The sequence below is a fragment of the Hyla sarda genome, chromosome 13 (assembly GCF_029499605.1).
Source record: "Hyla sarda isolate aHylSar1 chromosome 13, aHylSar1.hap1, whole genome shotgun sequence".
Taxonomy (NCBI): Eukaryota; Metazoa; Chordata; class Amphibia; order Anura; family Hylidae; genus Hyla; species Hyla sarda.
In genome coordinates, this window is record NC_079201.1 from 13,759,807 (window position 1) to 13,774,720 (window position 14,914).

The window sequence follows — 14,914 nt, forward strand, 5'->3', positions numbered from 1 at the left end:
CCCCTCCCTGTAAATCCTGAGTCGGCCGCAGGGTGAGCTCATTGTGCAAGCCCCGTTACCCAGCCCAGCCCGTGTTCTGTGGTGGACTCGGTGCAAAGGTGCGGGGAGAGTACAGATACTAAAAGGGCGCAGAGCTCCATGCCTGTTTGCAGTAGCAGGGATGGAGCAGAGAAGGCATCGGCCGCAAGGCCGTACAGTGAGGGCGGCCCAGCGGTGGGCATAGAGGCAGACTCCGGTGCTGTAGTTCGCTCCCCTGTGGGAGAGGGGGGTGACTCAGTGCCAGAGGTAGTAAAGGGCATAACGGACGCTCCCAAAAGTGAAGAAAAACGTTTGTTTTGCATTGGTGCCGCTGATCCCATTGATCAGTGGCGCCATGAAAAGACTGGAGATGATGCTGATGAGGCGGAGGGCACTAATAAGAACAGGGCTGGGGCCTCCTCTAGACCGGGCAAGCATGCTGCCCGGTCCCTTAAATGGCCAGCGGAGGTTGTCCCAGCCCTAGTGCCCCGTGATGCTGAGGCAAAACGGGAAAAAATGGCATCATCATCATCGTTTGCCGGATTATCTGTTTCTGGTCCAGCCAGTGTGAATGAGAAGGTAAATGGGGGTACGGGGTGTATGACTGGGGAGAGGATGGAGGTTAATGTTATTGGAGAAGGTGATTTTGCTGTTGCTGAAATTAGGGGTGGTGATGGGACTACAGATGATGTTATTGAAAACAATGTTGTTGGGGGAAGTGCTAATGTTGTCATTGGGGGTGGTGGGGATGTTGTCATTAGAAGTGGTGTAGGGTCTGGTCCGGTTGCCCCCCCAGTGGTGACAGACCATAGGAGTTATGCCAATGTCACTGCTGGGGGAAGTAGAATACTTTCCTCGTCTCCTGACTCTAGGGACGGTTTATTGCAGCGACGTCTCCTGGAGGCTCTGAAAAAGGGGGAAAGTTCTATTAATGTAGAGGGTAGAGCAGTTGATCTGTCCTTCTGGATAGAGAGACACGATCTCTCTGCCTTCCGAGAGGAAAGAGGGGGCGATACTGTGTGATCCCTCCCAACAGCCGGGGCAGGTAGTAACCGTAGGAATGTGGTCCGTCTTCGGTGGCAGGGTGAAGATACGTGTCCTTCAAGGACCAAAGTGGTTGAGCTCTTGCTAAAGATGGGCTTCAAGGCAGTTGATATCTTTGCCTTGATACATCCCTACGGTGCTCCTGAATTCGATATCAGTTTTGTTCGGCCAGAGGGGCTTGAGCTTTTCTGGTCGAATTATGAATTGGTTAAGAATGAGCCCGGCTGGCGAGACTTTGCCGTACAGGCATTGTCTCGTCAAAACGAAATCAAGAGAGTGACCGTTTTGACCCGTAACGAATCACACTCTTGTGTTGATATCATCACCTGGTTAGGACGGTATGGCGAGGTAATGGGGGTCCCGTAGAAGAACAGGGACGAGTTTGGCATCTGGTCAGGAGCCTGGACGTTTTTGGTAAAACTTAAACGTTCAGGAAATACAGTTACCCATATTCCATCCTCTGCCTTTCTCGGTAGGGATCGTATCCAGATTTTCTACAGGGGTCAGCCGAAGCTCTGTCACAGATGTGGTGACCCCACACACTTCAGTGCAAACTGTACGGTACAGAAATGTGCCTTGTGTGGGGGTGTAGGCCATCTTGCCGCATCTTGTGCAGAGATTAGGTGTCACCTGTGTGGTGACTTAGGTCACCCATTCAGTCGTTGTCCTCGTTCTTTCGCTAATGCAGTCTTGTCCCCAGCGGGTGAAGATCACGAGCCGGAATCTGCTGGGGAGGGGACTAGCAGGGGTGGAGGAACTGAGGGGTCAGTGAGGAACAGCAAGAGATAGACACCAGCCCAACTAAGACATCTTGATAAACGCCAAAGGGATAGGGTGATGGGGAAAGCCCGGGTTACTGGGACGACCTCTCATTCTGTCCCAGAGGCCAACCTTGCTGCTGAGACCCTGAGGGATGGCGAGCTGAATGAGGAGGTCAGGAGGATCCAGAATGAGGAAGGTGCCATCTCCTCAGATAGCGTGGAGGAGGATGATGGGGGATGGCAGAAGGAGACACGAAAGCGGGGTACAAGTAGAAAAAAAAAGGGAGATTTAAGATCTTCTCCCACCCTGGTCCAGGTGCCAAAGGAAGGCAAATCTGACTCCCCTCTGGTTGGCCTTTCCAATCGATTCTGACCCCTCAGGGACATCTCCTCCTCTTCTTTGGAAGGGGAGGATGAGGGGGAGGTGGCAGAGGGGCTTCCAGGGGGCGCCGAGTCCTCTTCCCCTGGGTAGGTTATGTCCTCAGGGGAAGGGACTGGCCTAGAATCCGGAGACGAGGAAAGTAAAACAACGTCTGGTGAGATGGACACTTCTATTTCTCTAAAAAGGGTGAAGAGTTCTTCTGATGTGGAGGGTGAGAAGGGGAGTGGGAAAAAGAAAGCTGTTTAACTCAATCACCCTCGATGGCGGCACCCTCTCCGTTGACGCTGGCGTCCATTAATGTCGCCAGCATTAAGTCAAATACAGCTCGTTTTGCTGCCTATGATTTTTTTGCCCATATTAATGCTGATATTTTATTTTTGCAGGAGACCAGGCTAACAGATATGTCATCTATCTACAAGGCTAAAAGAGAGTGGAGGAATGGGCCCTCCTACTGGTCTCTTGGGGCCGAGCCGTATAGCGGAGTGGCGGTCCTTTTTACCGCAGCGGTAGAATGCCGACGGGTTATTGAGTTAGAAATGGGGAGGTGCCTGATCTTAGATGTCCTCATGAGGGGACAAGAACTTCGTCTTATTAACATCTACGGCCCACAGTCTAAGTGGGACCGGAAGTGTCTCTTTATGAGGATCAAGCCCTATCTTTTTACAAGTCGGCAGGTGGTCTTTGGAGGGGACTTTAATGCTGTCACGAGGCCCCAAGACAGGGGAGGTGCCAGAGACAAGCTGACCTATGATAGCGTCGCCCTTAATAGCATAGCGAGTGAGGCTCGCCTGGTGGATGTCCACATCCGGCACACCCCAGGCCACACGGGATTCACCTATCATAGGGGTAGTTGTAGGTCTAGGATAGACAGGTTTTATTTAAAGGAGGAAGCCGTCTCTTCAGCAGTATCTGTTGTTGAGGTGGAGTTCTCCGATCACTGTTTAATTTTGTTTTCTCTGAATGTCACAGTGACCCCCCGGATGGGCAGAGGCTATTGGAAGCTGAATTCGTCTCTCTTGGAAGAAGCGGAGATAAGACAGTCCTTTGAGGATTTTCTTCAGAGCCAGGTACCATTGCTGGGCCTTTGTAGCAGTAAGTCAGAGTGGTGGGAGATCTTCAAGGAAAGGGTTGCGAGATTCTTCCGCCAGCTCTCGGGCCTCAGAAGCCTAAACAGGTACCGCTTGTACCAGGGCCTGAGGAAGAAACTTGAGAACCTTGTCTCGACTGGAGGTAGTCGTGATGATGAAGTGCCAGTACGATAGGCACGCATCTTTGGTTTTTGAGAGGGATTACGGGAAGTACCGCTCGCCTGACCCTTACAGAAACTGCAAGATGTCAGTGAATAGTAAAATAGTCTCAGGACTGATTGATAGTACGGGATCCTTGAAAAGGTCCAGATCAGGGATCCTGGAGGTCGTCAGATCCTTCTACTCGCACCTCTTGGGAAGGAAGGATCTAGATCGAGATAAGGTATCAGCTTTCTTGGCTGAAACCGTCCCTGAACCAGGAGTAGACCCCTCTCTTGACGTTTTGACAGAGATGATCCGGGAAGAGGAAGTCAGGATGGCTATTGATGGGCTTGCCCTCAAGAAGTCACCCGGTCCGGATGTCTTAACATCTGAGTTCTATAAGACCTTTAAGGACACTTTGGTTCCCCTCTTGACCGCGGTTTTTAATGAGTGTCTATCCTCGGGCACTCTGCCAAAGTCAATGAGGAGGTCAGCACTGATCATCCTGTCAAAGGGTAAAGACCCGTCCCACATTGAGAATTGGCGTCCCATAGCACTTCTCAATGCGGACAGAAAGATTCTGGCAAAAGTGCTGTTTAACCGGCTGGTGAAGTTTGCACCCTAGCTCCTTTCGGGGGCTCAGCATTGCTCTGTTCCGGGCCGCAGTACATTTAGTGCTGTGCTCAGTGTCCGAGAGGCTGTGGAGCAGGGTAGGGCTGGCCACTGGAAGGGGTACTTGATGTCCTTGGATCAGGCAAAAGCGTTTGATCAGGTTAACCATGAGTACCTCTGGTCTGTCCTACTGAGATATGGTCTGCCAGGGGGGTTTGTTGATTGGCTTAAGACCTTGTATGTAGGGGCAGAGAGTTTCCCGCTTGTGAATGGTTGGATTGGCCGCTCTTTTGAGGTTGGGTCTGGTGTCCGTCAGGGTTGTCCTTTGAGCCCTTTGCTGTACGTGTTTGCAATCGATCCTTTCCTTAGAAGGATTGATTGTGGACCGTTGGCGGGGGTGAGAATGGACCTGGTGGTGCCGGATTCGGCTCTGAGGGCGGTAGCGTACGCTGATGATGTCACCGTGTTTGTCTCCTCACAAGAGGAGGGCAGATGGGTGATGTCAGAGGTGGACCACTACTCGGAGGCATCCGGGTCCAAGATCAATCAGGATAAGTGTGAGAGTCTCTGGCTGGGAGGGGGAGATCCTGATTTTGATCTCCCGGACGCCCTTCCAGAGCCCCAGGAATCCGCAAAAGTCCTCGGCATCAAATTTGGTCAAAGGGATTACCCCAAACAAAACTGGGAAAGCAGGCTTAAGATCGCCGCTCAGAAGGTGGATCAGTGGAAGGGTTGGTCTTTGACCCTCCGGGAAAGGGTTAACCTGATGAGAACTTTCCTGCTCCCTTTGCTGATATATCTGGGCAGTGTATGCATGTTGCCAGAACCTCTTTGGACCCTGGTCTACAGTGTGTTCTTCCAAATGTTATGGGGGAATAGACTGAACCTAGTGAAGAGGGAGGTTACGTACCGTATGAGGAGACTAGGGGGGTGTGTATGGTCAACCCTGTGGTGTTCCTAGTGAATACCTTTCTTAAGACCAATATAGCAAACCTCTGGTCAGAGAGGGCTCCTCCGTGGGTATCCTCCTGTAGGGGATGGTTTCGGCTTTTCTTCCAGGAATGGGAGACAGGAGGGCAAGTGAAGGATCTTCGCACACCACACGGACATCTCCCGGCTTATGCTACCCTGGTTCTGAAGGTTATTCGTCGGTGGGGTCTGGGGATGTGGGAGATTAGGACTCTGTCGAGGAAAGTCCTGTCTTCTCATTTCCAGAGGCCATTGGCGCTCAAGGATTGCCCAAGTCGGGATCTGGAGGTGGGTTTAGAGCTTTTGAATTCTATCAGGATCCCCTTGAAGTTTTGGGACTTGACTTGGCGCTGCTTCCATGGGAAACTGTGTGTGAGGGACAATCTGAAGTGCAGGAGCTCTGATGACCGGGGATGTCCCCGCGAAGAGTGTGGAGGCATGCTGGAAAGCATGGAGCATTTTCTGCTTCATTGTCCCTTTAACATAGAGGTTTACAACAGGGTGGGCGCTTCCATTGGTTGGCCTCGGCTGGCCAGTCTCTCCTATGCAGAATGGGCCTATGGGGCATTCAGAAACCTTGGAGGCTGGGACCGGTGCACTTTATTCCTAGTCAGCTCAGTGGTCAGGTATTACACGTGGAACGCACGGTGTTTAGTGTCGACGCAGCGTAAAATCCTCCCTGTGGGTGAGGTGGTTAGGAACATTCTCGGTGACCTGGTGAAGGTGCGTTCTCTGGAGTACGAGAGGCTGGGTGCTGGCAGGGCCTCTCGTCTGTGGAGGGGCTCTGCCTTTAAAGTGCCTTAGCCTGTTGTCTCCCCCTGGTGGTGGGCTGATGCTGGCACATTAGTCTTTTTGTTTTGTGCTGTAGATATATGGTGATATAGGGCTTGCAGGCACTGAACTTGAGCTTTAAGGGTTTGTGTGATTGAAAAGCCTTATTGTTGTTTGTTGTTTGGTTTGTATAGTTTGTATTATTTTGTATATATTTGTTTTGTTTGTACATTTATGTATATGTGTATATATGTATATATATTGTATTTTTTTCTAGGGGTTGTGTTGGGGTTTAGTGTTAGGTTGGGTGGTGGGTAGATGGGGGGAGGGGGGGTTTCTGTGTGGGGCTTTTTATAAAAAAAAAAAAAAAAAAAAATCCTGGACTGGTTCATGGACGTCTGTTATCATGTACTGGGGGCATGGGATGCGGGACCAGCTCAGTACCAAAAAAAAAAAAAAAAAAAAGCATTGTATATTCTGTTTTTCTGTTTGCGGTGTTTGTTGGTGGTTTGACACATATTTATTATATTTATTATTTTGGGTGGGGAAATGCAACCGGACCAGTTTTTAGTTATTATTGTTGTTATTATTATTACTGTAAGTATTATTATTATTGTAGAGTGTTTAGTAGTTGTTGTTATTATAGCGGTGTGTTTGGTGAGAATGAGGCTGGACCAGAAGATACTTGGATGGACAATTTTGGACTAATATGGACTCATTTTTGTATATATTATACAGGTGTATGTTGTTTGTATTATTGTTATGGTGATGTTTGTTCTTTTTGTAATGTTTTATATTTTTTAATAAAAGATCTACAGGATATCACTCAGGATCAGTACAGGATAAGTAATGTAAAGTATGTACACAGTGACCTCACCAGCAGAATAGTGAGTACAGCTCTGGAGTATAATACAGGATATAACAGGATCAGCAGGCCCGTCGCTACCGGACCGACAAACCAAGCAATTGCTTGGGGCCCTGAGCTGGCTGGGGGGCCCCAAGCTGAGCCGGTGCTTGCCAGTCCTGTAGCGACGGGGCACTTCGGGGGGCCTGCACATTTGAATGAAATTACCTTTTTGTATAAAGCGTGAGGGGAAAAATTCAAACCGGCACCGGACAGGTCAGGGGCTGATTGGAGTAGAGACGTCACGTGCCCCGCGCAGGCACGCACGTCTACGCCAATCACCTGACCTGTCCCTGCTTACGTCCCCACGCGAACCTCCAGCATCCTCCGTGCAGTGACAGGAGCAGCAGAAGAAGACTCACGCCGCTGCAACGATCCCCGGCAGGGTAAGTAAACTGGCGCGGGGGGGGGGGGGGGGGGAGGATTGTATGGTGGTTAGGGGACTGCAATGGTGATGAGAGGTGTGTGTGGGGGGGGGGGGGTATGGGGGTCATGAGAGATGCAGGGGGGTATGGGGGTCATGAGAGATGCAGGGGGGGTATGGGGGTCATGAGTGATGCAGGGGGGTATGGGGTCATGAGAGATGCAAGGGGGGTATGGGGGTCATGAGAGATGCAGGGGGGTATGGGGGTCATGAGAGATGCAGGGGGGTATGGGGGTCATGAGAGATGCGGGGGGGGGGTTTGGGGGTCATGAGAGATGCAGGGGGGATATGGGGGTCATGAGAGATGCAGGGGGGTATGGGGGTCATGAGAGATGCAGGGGGTATGGGGGTCATGAGAGATGCAGGGGGGGTATGGGGGTCATGAGAGATGCATGGGGGGGTTATGGGGGTCATGAGAGATGCAGGGGGTATGGGGGTCATGAGAGATGCAGGGGGGTATGGGGGTCATGAGAGATGCAGGGGGGTATGGGGGTCATGAGAGATGCAGGGGGGTATGGGGGTCATGAGAGATGCATGGGAGGGTTATGGGGGTCATGAGAGATGCAGGGGGTATGGGGGTCATGAGAGATGCATGGGGGGGTGTTATAGGGGGGATGAGAGGTGCAGGGGGGGTGTTATGGAGGTGATGAGAGGTGCAGGGGGGGGGGGGTGTTATGGGGGTGATGAGAGGTGCAGGGGGGGTGTTATGGGGGTGATGGGAGGTGCAGGGGGGTGTTATGGGGGTGATGAGAGGTGCAGGGGTTTTATGGGGGTGATGAGAGGTGCAGGGGGGGTGTTATGGGGGTGATGAGATGTGCAGGGGGGGTGTTATGGGGTGATGAGAGGTGGGGGGGGGTTATAGTAATGATGAGGAGAGGTTTGGCGGGGGGGTTATGGGGGTGATGAAGACACAGAGGATAAGAGGGGGTATATATATATATATATATATATATATATATATATATGATGTGTATGCATGTGTGGCAGTATTGTATTCAGTGGATACAGTGTGTGGCAGTATTATATTCAGGGTACAGTGTGGGGCAGTATTATATTCAGGGTACAGTGTGTGGCAGTATTATATTCAGGGTACAGTGTGTGGCAGTATTATATTTAGTGGGTACAGTGTATAGCAGTATTTTATTCAGGGTACAGTGTATGGCAGTATTATATTCAGGGTACAGTGTGTGGCAGTATTATATTTAGTGGGTACAGTGTATAGCAGTATTTTATTCAGGGTACAGTGTATGGCAGTATTATATTCAGGGTACAGTGTGGGCAGTATTTTATTTAGGGTACAATGTGGGGCAGTATTTTATTTAGGGTACAGTGTGGGGGCAGTATTTTATTTAGGGTACAGTGTGGGTGTCACGATGCCGGCTGGCAGGTAGTGGATCCTCTGTGCCAGAGAGGGATTGGCGTGGACCGTGCTAGTGGATCGGTTCTAAGTCACTACTGGTTTTCACCAGAGCCCGCCGCAAAGCGGGATGGTCTTGCTGCGGCGGTAGTGACCAGGTCGTATCCACTAGCAACGGCTCAACCTCTCTGGCTGCTGAAGATAGGCGCGGTACAAGGGAGTAGACAGAAGCAAGGTCGGACGTAGCAGAAGGTCGGGGCAGGCAGCAAGGATCGTAGTCAGGGGCAACGGCAGGAGGTCTGGAACACAGGCTAGGAACATACAAGGAAACGCTTTCACTGGCACGATGGCAACAAGATCCGGCAAGGAAGTGCAGGGGAAGTGAGGTGATATAGGGAAGTGCACAGGTGATAACACTAATTGGAACCACTGCGCCAATCAGCGGCGCAGTGGCCCTTTAAATCGCAAAGACCCGGCGCGCGCGCGCCCTAGGGAGCGGGGCCGCGCGCGCCGGGACAGGACTGACGGAGAGCGAGTCAGGTACGGGAGCCGGGGTGCGCATCGCGAGCGGGCGCTACCCGCATCGCGAATCGCATCCCGGCTGGAGGCGGTATCGCAGCGCCCCGGGTCAGTGGATCTGACCGGAGCGCTGCAGTGAGGAGAGTGTAGCGAGCGCTCCGGGGAGGAGCGGGGACCCGGAGCGCTTGGCGTAACAGTACCCCCCCCCTTGGGTCTCCCCCTCTTCTTAGAGCCTGAGAACCTGAGGAGCAGACTTTTGTCTAGGATGTTGTCCTCAGGTTCCCAGGATCTCTCTTCTGGACCACAACCCTCCCAATCCACTAAAAAAAAGGTTTTCCCTCTGACCTTTTTAGATGCCAGAATCTCTTTGACGGAGAAGATGTCCGAGGAGCCGGAAACAGGAGTGGGAGGAACAGATTTGGGAGAGAAACGGTTAATGATAAGTGGTTTAAGAAGAGAAACGTGAAAGGCATTAGGAATACGAAGAGAAGGAGGAAGAAGAAGTTTGTAAGAGACAGGATTAATCTGGCACAAAATTTTGAAAGGACCAAGATAGCGTGGTCCCAACTTATAGCTAGGGACACGGAAGCGGACATATTTAGCGGAGAGCCATACCTTGTCTCCAGGGGAAAAAATGGGAGGAGCTCTTCTTTTCTTATCCGCGAACTTCTTCATGCGTGATGAAGCCTGTAAGAGAGAATTTTGGGTCTCTCTCCATATGATGGAAAGATCACGAGAAATTTCATCCACAGCGGGCAGACCAGAGGGCAAGGGGGTAGGGAGGGGGGGAAGAGGGTGACGGCCGTACACCACGAAAAATGGGGATTTGGAGGAAGATTCAGAGACTCTGAAGTTATACGAGAATTCAGCCCATGGTAGAAGATCTGCCCAGTCATCCTGGCGGGAGGAAACAAAATGTCGTAAATAATCACCCAAGACCTGGTTAATTCTTTCTACTTGTCCATTGGATTGAGGATGATATGCAGAAGAAAAATTTAATTTAATCTTGAGTTGTTTACAGAGAGCCCTCCAGAATTTAGACACGAATTGGACGCCTCTATCCGAGACGATCTGCGTGGGCAACCCGTGAAGACGAAAAATGTGTACAAAAAATTGTTTAGCCAACTGAGGCGCTGAAGGAAGACCAGGAAGAGGGATGAAATGTGCCATTTTGGAGAATCGATCAACGACCACCCAAATAACAGTGTTGCCATGGGATGGGGGTAAGTCAGTAATAAAATCCATACCAATCAGAGACCAAGGCTGTTCGGGGACAGGCAGAGGATGAAGAAAACCAGCGGGCTTCTGGCGAGGAGTCTTATCCCGGGCACAGATAGTGCAGGCTCGCACAAAGTCCACAACATCCGTCTCCAGAGTCGGCCACCAATAGTAGCGAGAGATGAGTTGCACAGATTTCTTGATGCCCGCATGACCTGCGAGATGGGAAGAGTGGCCCCATTTGAGGATTCCGAGGCGTTGGCGTGGAGAAACAAAGGTCTTTCCTGGAGGAGTTTGCCTGATGGAGGCTGGAGAAGTGGAAATCAGGCAGTCAGGAGGAATGATGTGTTGCGGAGAGAGTTCAACTTCAGAAGCATCCGAGGAACGAGAGAGAGCATCGGCCCTAATGTTCTTATCGGCAGGCCGAAAGTGAATTTCAAAATTAAATCGGGCAAAGAACAGAGACCACCTGGCCTGGCGAGGATTCAGCCGTTGGGCAGACTGGAGGTAGGAGAGGTTCTTGTGATCGGTGTAAATAATAACTGGAAATCTTGATCCCTCCAGCAGATGCCTCCATTCCTCAAGTGCTAATTTAATGGCTAGAAGCTCTCGATCCCCGATGGAGTAGTTTCTCTCCGCCGGAGAGAAGGTCCTAGAAAAAAAATCACAAGTAACAGCATGCCCGGAAGAATTTTTTTGTAGAAGGACAGCTCCAGCTCCCACAGAGGAGGCATCAACCTCCAATAGGAAGGGTTTAGATGGGTCAGGTCTGGAGAGCACGGGAGCCGAAGAAAAGGCAGACTTGAGCCGTTTAAAGGCGTCTTCCGCTTGAGGAGGCCAAGACTTGGGATCGGCATTTTTTTTGGTTAAAGCCACGATAGGAGCCACAACGGTAGAAAAATGTGGAATAAATTGTCTGTAATAATTGGCGAACCCCAAAAAACGTTGGATAGCACGGAGTCTGGAGGGGCGTGGCCAATCTAAGACGGCAGAGAGTTTGTCTGGATCCATTTGTAGTCCCTGGCCAGAGACCAAGTATCCTAGGAAAGGAAGAGATTGGCATTCAAACAGACATTTCTCTATTTTGGCATAGAGTTGATTGTCACGAAGTCTCTGAAGAACCATACGGACATGCTGGCGGTGTTCTTCTAGATTGGCAGAAAAAATCAGGATATCGTCCAGATATACAACAACACAGGAGTATAAAAGATCACGAAAAATTTCATTAACAAAGTCTTGGAAGACGGCAGGGGCGTTGCACAGGCCAAAGGGCATGACCAGATACTCAAAGTGTCCATCTCTGGTGTTAAATGCCGTTTTCCATTCATCCCCCTCTCTGATGCGGATGAGATTATAAGCACCTCTTAAGTCCAGTTTGGTAAAGATGTGGGCACCTTGGAGGCGATCAAAGAGTTCAGAGATGAGAGGTAGGGGGTAGCGGTTCTTAACCGTGATTTTATTAAGACCGCGGTAGTCAATGCAAGGGCGTAGAGAGCCATCTTTTTTGGACACAAAGAAAAATCCGGCTCCGGCAGGAGAGGAGGATTTACGGATAAAGCCCTTTTTTAAATTTTCCTGGACGTATTCAGACATGGCAAGAGTCTCTGGGGCGGACAGAGGATAAATTCTGCCCCGGGGTGGAGTAGTGCCCGGGAGGAGGTCGATAGGACAATCATAAGGCCTGTGAGGAGGTAGAGTCTCAGCTTGTTTTTTGCAAAAAACATCCGCAAAGTCCATATAGGCCTTAGGGAGACCGGTTACGGGAGGAACCACAGAGTCACGGCAAGGGTTACTGGGAACCGGTTTTAGGCAGTCCTTGGAACAAGAGGGCCCCCAACTCTTGATCTCCCCAGTGGACCAATCCAAGGTTGGGGAGTGAAGTTGAAGCCAGGGAAGTCCAAGGAGAATTTCAGAAGTGCAATTGGGAAGGACCAAAAGTTCAATCCTCTCGTGATGAGGTCCGATGTGCATTAGAAGGGGCTCCGTGCGGAAACGTATGGTACAGTCCAATCTTTCATTGTTTACACAATTGATGTAGAGGGGTCTGGCGAGACTGGTCACCGGGATGTTGAACCTGTTGACGAGAGAGGCCAAAATAAAATTTCCTGCAGATCCGGAGTCCAAGAAGGCCACAGCAGAGAAGGAGAAGGCAGATGCAGACATCCGCACAGGCACAGTAAGACGTGGAGAAGCAGAGTAGACATCAAGGACTGTCTCACCTTTGTGCGGAGTCAGCGTACGTCTTTCCAGGCGGGGAGGACGGATAGGACAATCCTTCAGGAAGTGTTCGGTACTAGCACAGTACAGGCAGAGATTCTCCATGCGGCGTCGTGTCCTCTCTTGAGGTGTCAGGCGAGACCGGTCGACCTGCATAGCCTCCACGGCGGGAGGCACAGGAACAGATTGCAGGGGACCAGAGGAGAGAGGAGCCGGGGAGAAGAAACGCCTCGTGCGAACAGAGTCCATATCCTGGCGGAGCTCCTGACGCCTTTCGGAAAAACGCATGTCAATGCGAGTGGCTAGGTGAATGAGTTCATGTAGATTAGCAGGGATTTCTCGTGCGGCCAGAACATCTTTAATGTTGCTGGATAGGCCTTTTTTAAAGGTCGCGCAGAGGGCCTCATTATTCCAGGATAATTCTGAAGCAAGAGTACGGAATTGTACGGCATACTCGCCAACGGAAGAATTACCCTGGACCAGGTTCAACAGGGCAGTCTCAGCAGAAGAGGCTCGGGCAGGTTCCTCAAAGACACTTCGAATTTCCGAGAAGAAGGAGTGTACAGAGGCAGTGACGGGGTCATTGCGGTCCCAGAGCGGTGTGGCCCAAGACAGGGCTTTTCCAGACAGAAGGCTGACTACGAAAGCCACCTTAGACCTTTCAGTGGGAAACTGGTCCGACATCATCTCCAGGTGCAGGGAACATTGGGAAAGAAAGCCACGGCAAAACTTAGAGTCCCCATCAAATTTATCCGGCAAGGATAGTCGTAGACCAGAAGCGGCCACTCGCTGCGGAGGAGATGCAGGAGCTGGCGGAGGAGATGATTGCTGAAGCTGTGGTAGTAACTGCTGAAGCATAACGGTCAGTTGAGACAGCTGTTGGCCTTGTTGCGCTATCTGTTGCGACTGCTGGGCGACCACCGTGGTGAGGTCAGCGACAACTGGCAGAGGAACTTCAGCGGGATCCATGGCCGGATCTACTGTCACGATGCCGGCTGGCAGGTAGTGGATCCTCTGTGCCAGAGAGGGATTGGCGTGGACCGTGCTAGTGGATCGGTTCTAAGTCACTACTGGTTTTCACCAGAGCCCGCCGCAAAGCGGGATGGTCTTGCTGCGGCGGTAGTGACCAGGTCGTATCCACTAGCAACGGCTCAACCTCTCTGGCTGCTGAAGATAGGCGCGGTACAAGGGAGTAGACAGAAGCAAGGTCGGACGTAGCAGAAGGTCGGGGCAGGCAGCAAGGATCGTAGTCAGGGGCAACGGCAGGAGGTCTGGAACACAGGCTAGGAACATACAAGGAAACGCTTTCACTGGCACGATGGCAACAAGATCCGGCAAGGAAGTGCAGGGGAAGTGAGGTGATATAGGGAAGTGCACAGGTGATAACACTAATTGGAACCACTGCGCCAATCAGCGGCGCAGTGGCCCTTTAAATCGCAAAGACCCGGCGCGCGCGCGCCCTAGGGAGCGGGGCCGCGCGCGCCGGGACAGGACTGACGGAGAGCGAGTCAGGTACGGGAGCCGGGGTGCGCATCGCTAGCGGGCGCTACCCGCATCGCGAATCGCATCCCGGCTGGAGGCGGTATCGCAGCGCCCCGGGTCAGTGGATCTGACCGGAGCGCTGCAGTGAGGAGAGTGTAGCGAGCGCTCCGGGGAGGAGCGGGGACCCGGAGCGCTTGGCGTAACAGTGGGGCAGTATTATATTTAGGGTACAGTGTAGAACAGTATTATATTTAGGGTACAGTGTATAGCAGTATTATATTTAGTGGGTACAGTGAATAGCAGGATTATATTTAGTGGGTACAGTGTGTGGTAGTATTATATTTAGTGGGTACTGTGTATAGCAGTATTATATTTAGGGTACAGTGTGGGGTAGTATTATATTCAGGGTACAGTGTGTGGCAGGATTATATTCAGGGTACAGTGTATAGCAGTATTATATTCAGGGTACAGTGTATAGCAGTATTATATTCAGGGTACAGTGTGTGGCAGGATTATATTTAGTGGGTACAGTGTATAGCAGTATTATATTCAGGGTACAGTGTGTGGCAGGATTATATTCAGGGTACAGTGTATAGCAGGATTATATTCAGGGTACAGTGTATAGCAGTATTATATTCAGGGTACAGTGTGGGGCAGTATTATATTCAGGGTACAATGTGGGGCAGTATTATATTCAGGGTACAGTGTGTGGCAGGATTATATTCAGGGTACAGTGTATAGCAGTATTATATTCAGGGTACAGTGTATAGCAGTATCATATTCAGAGTACAGTGTGTGGCAGGATTATATTTAGTGGGTACAGTGTATAGCAGTATTATATTCAGGGTACAGTGTGTGGCAGTATTATATTCAGGGTACAGTGTGTGGCAGGATTATATTCAGGGTACAGTGTATAGCAGTATTATATTCATGGTACAGTGTGTGGCAGTATTATATTCATGGTACAGTGTGTGGCAGGATTATATTCAGGGTACAGTGTATGGCAG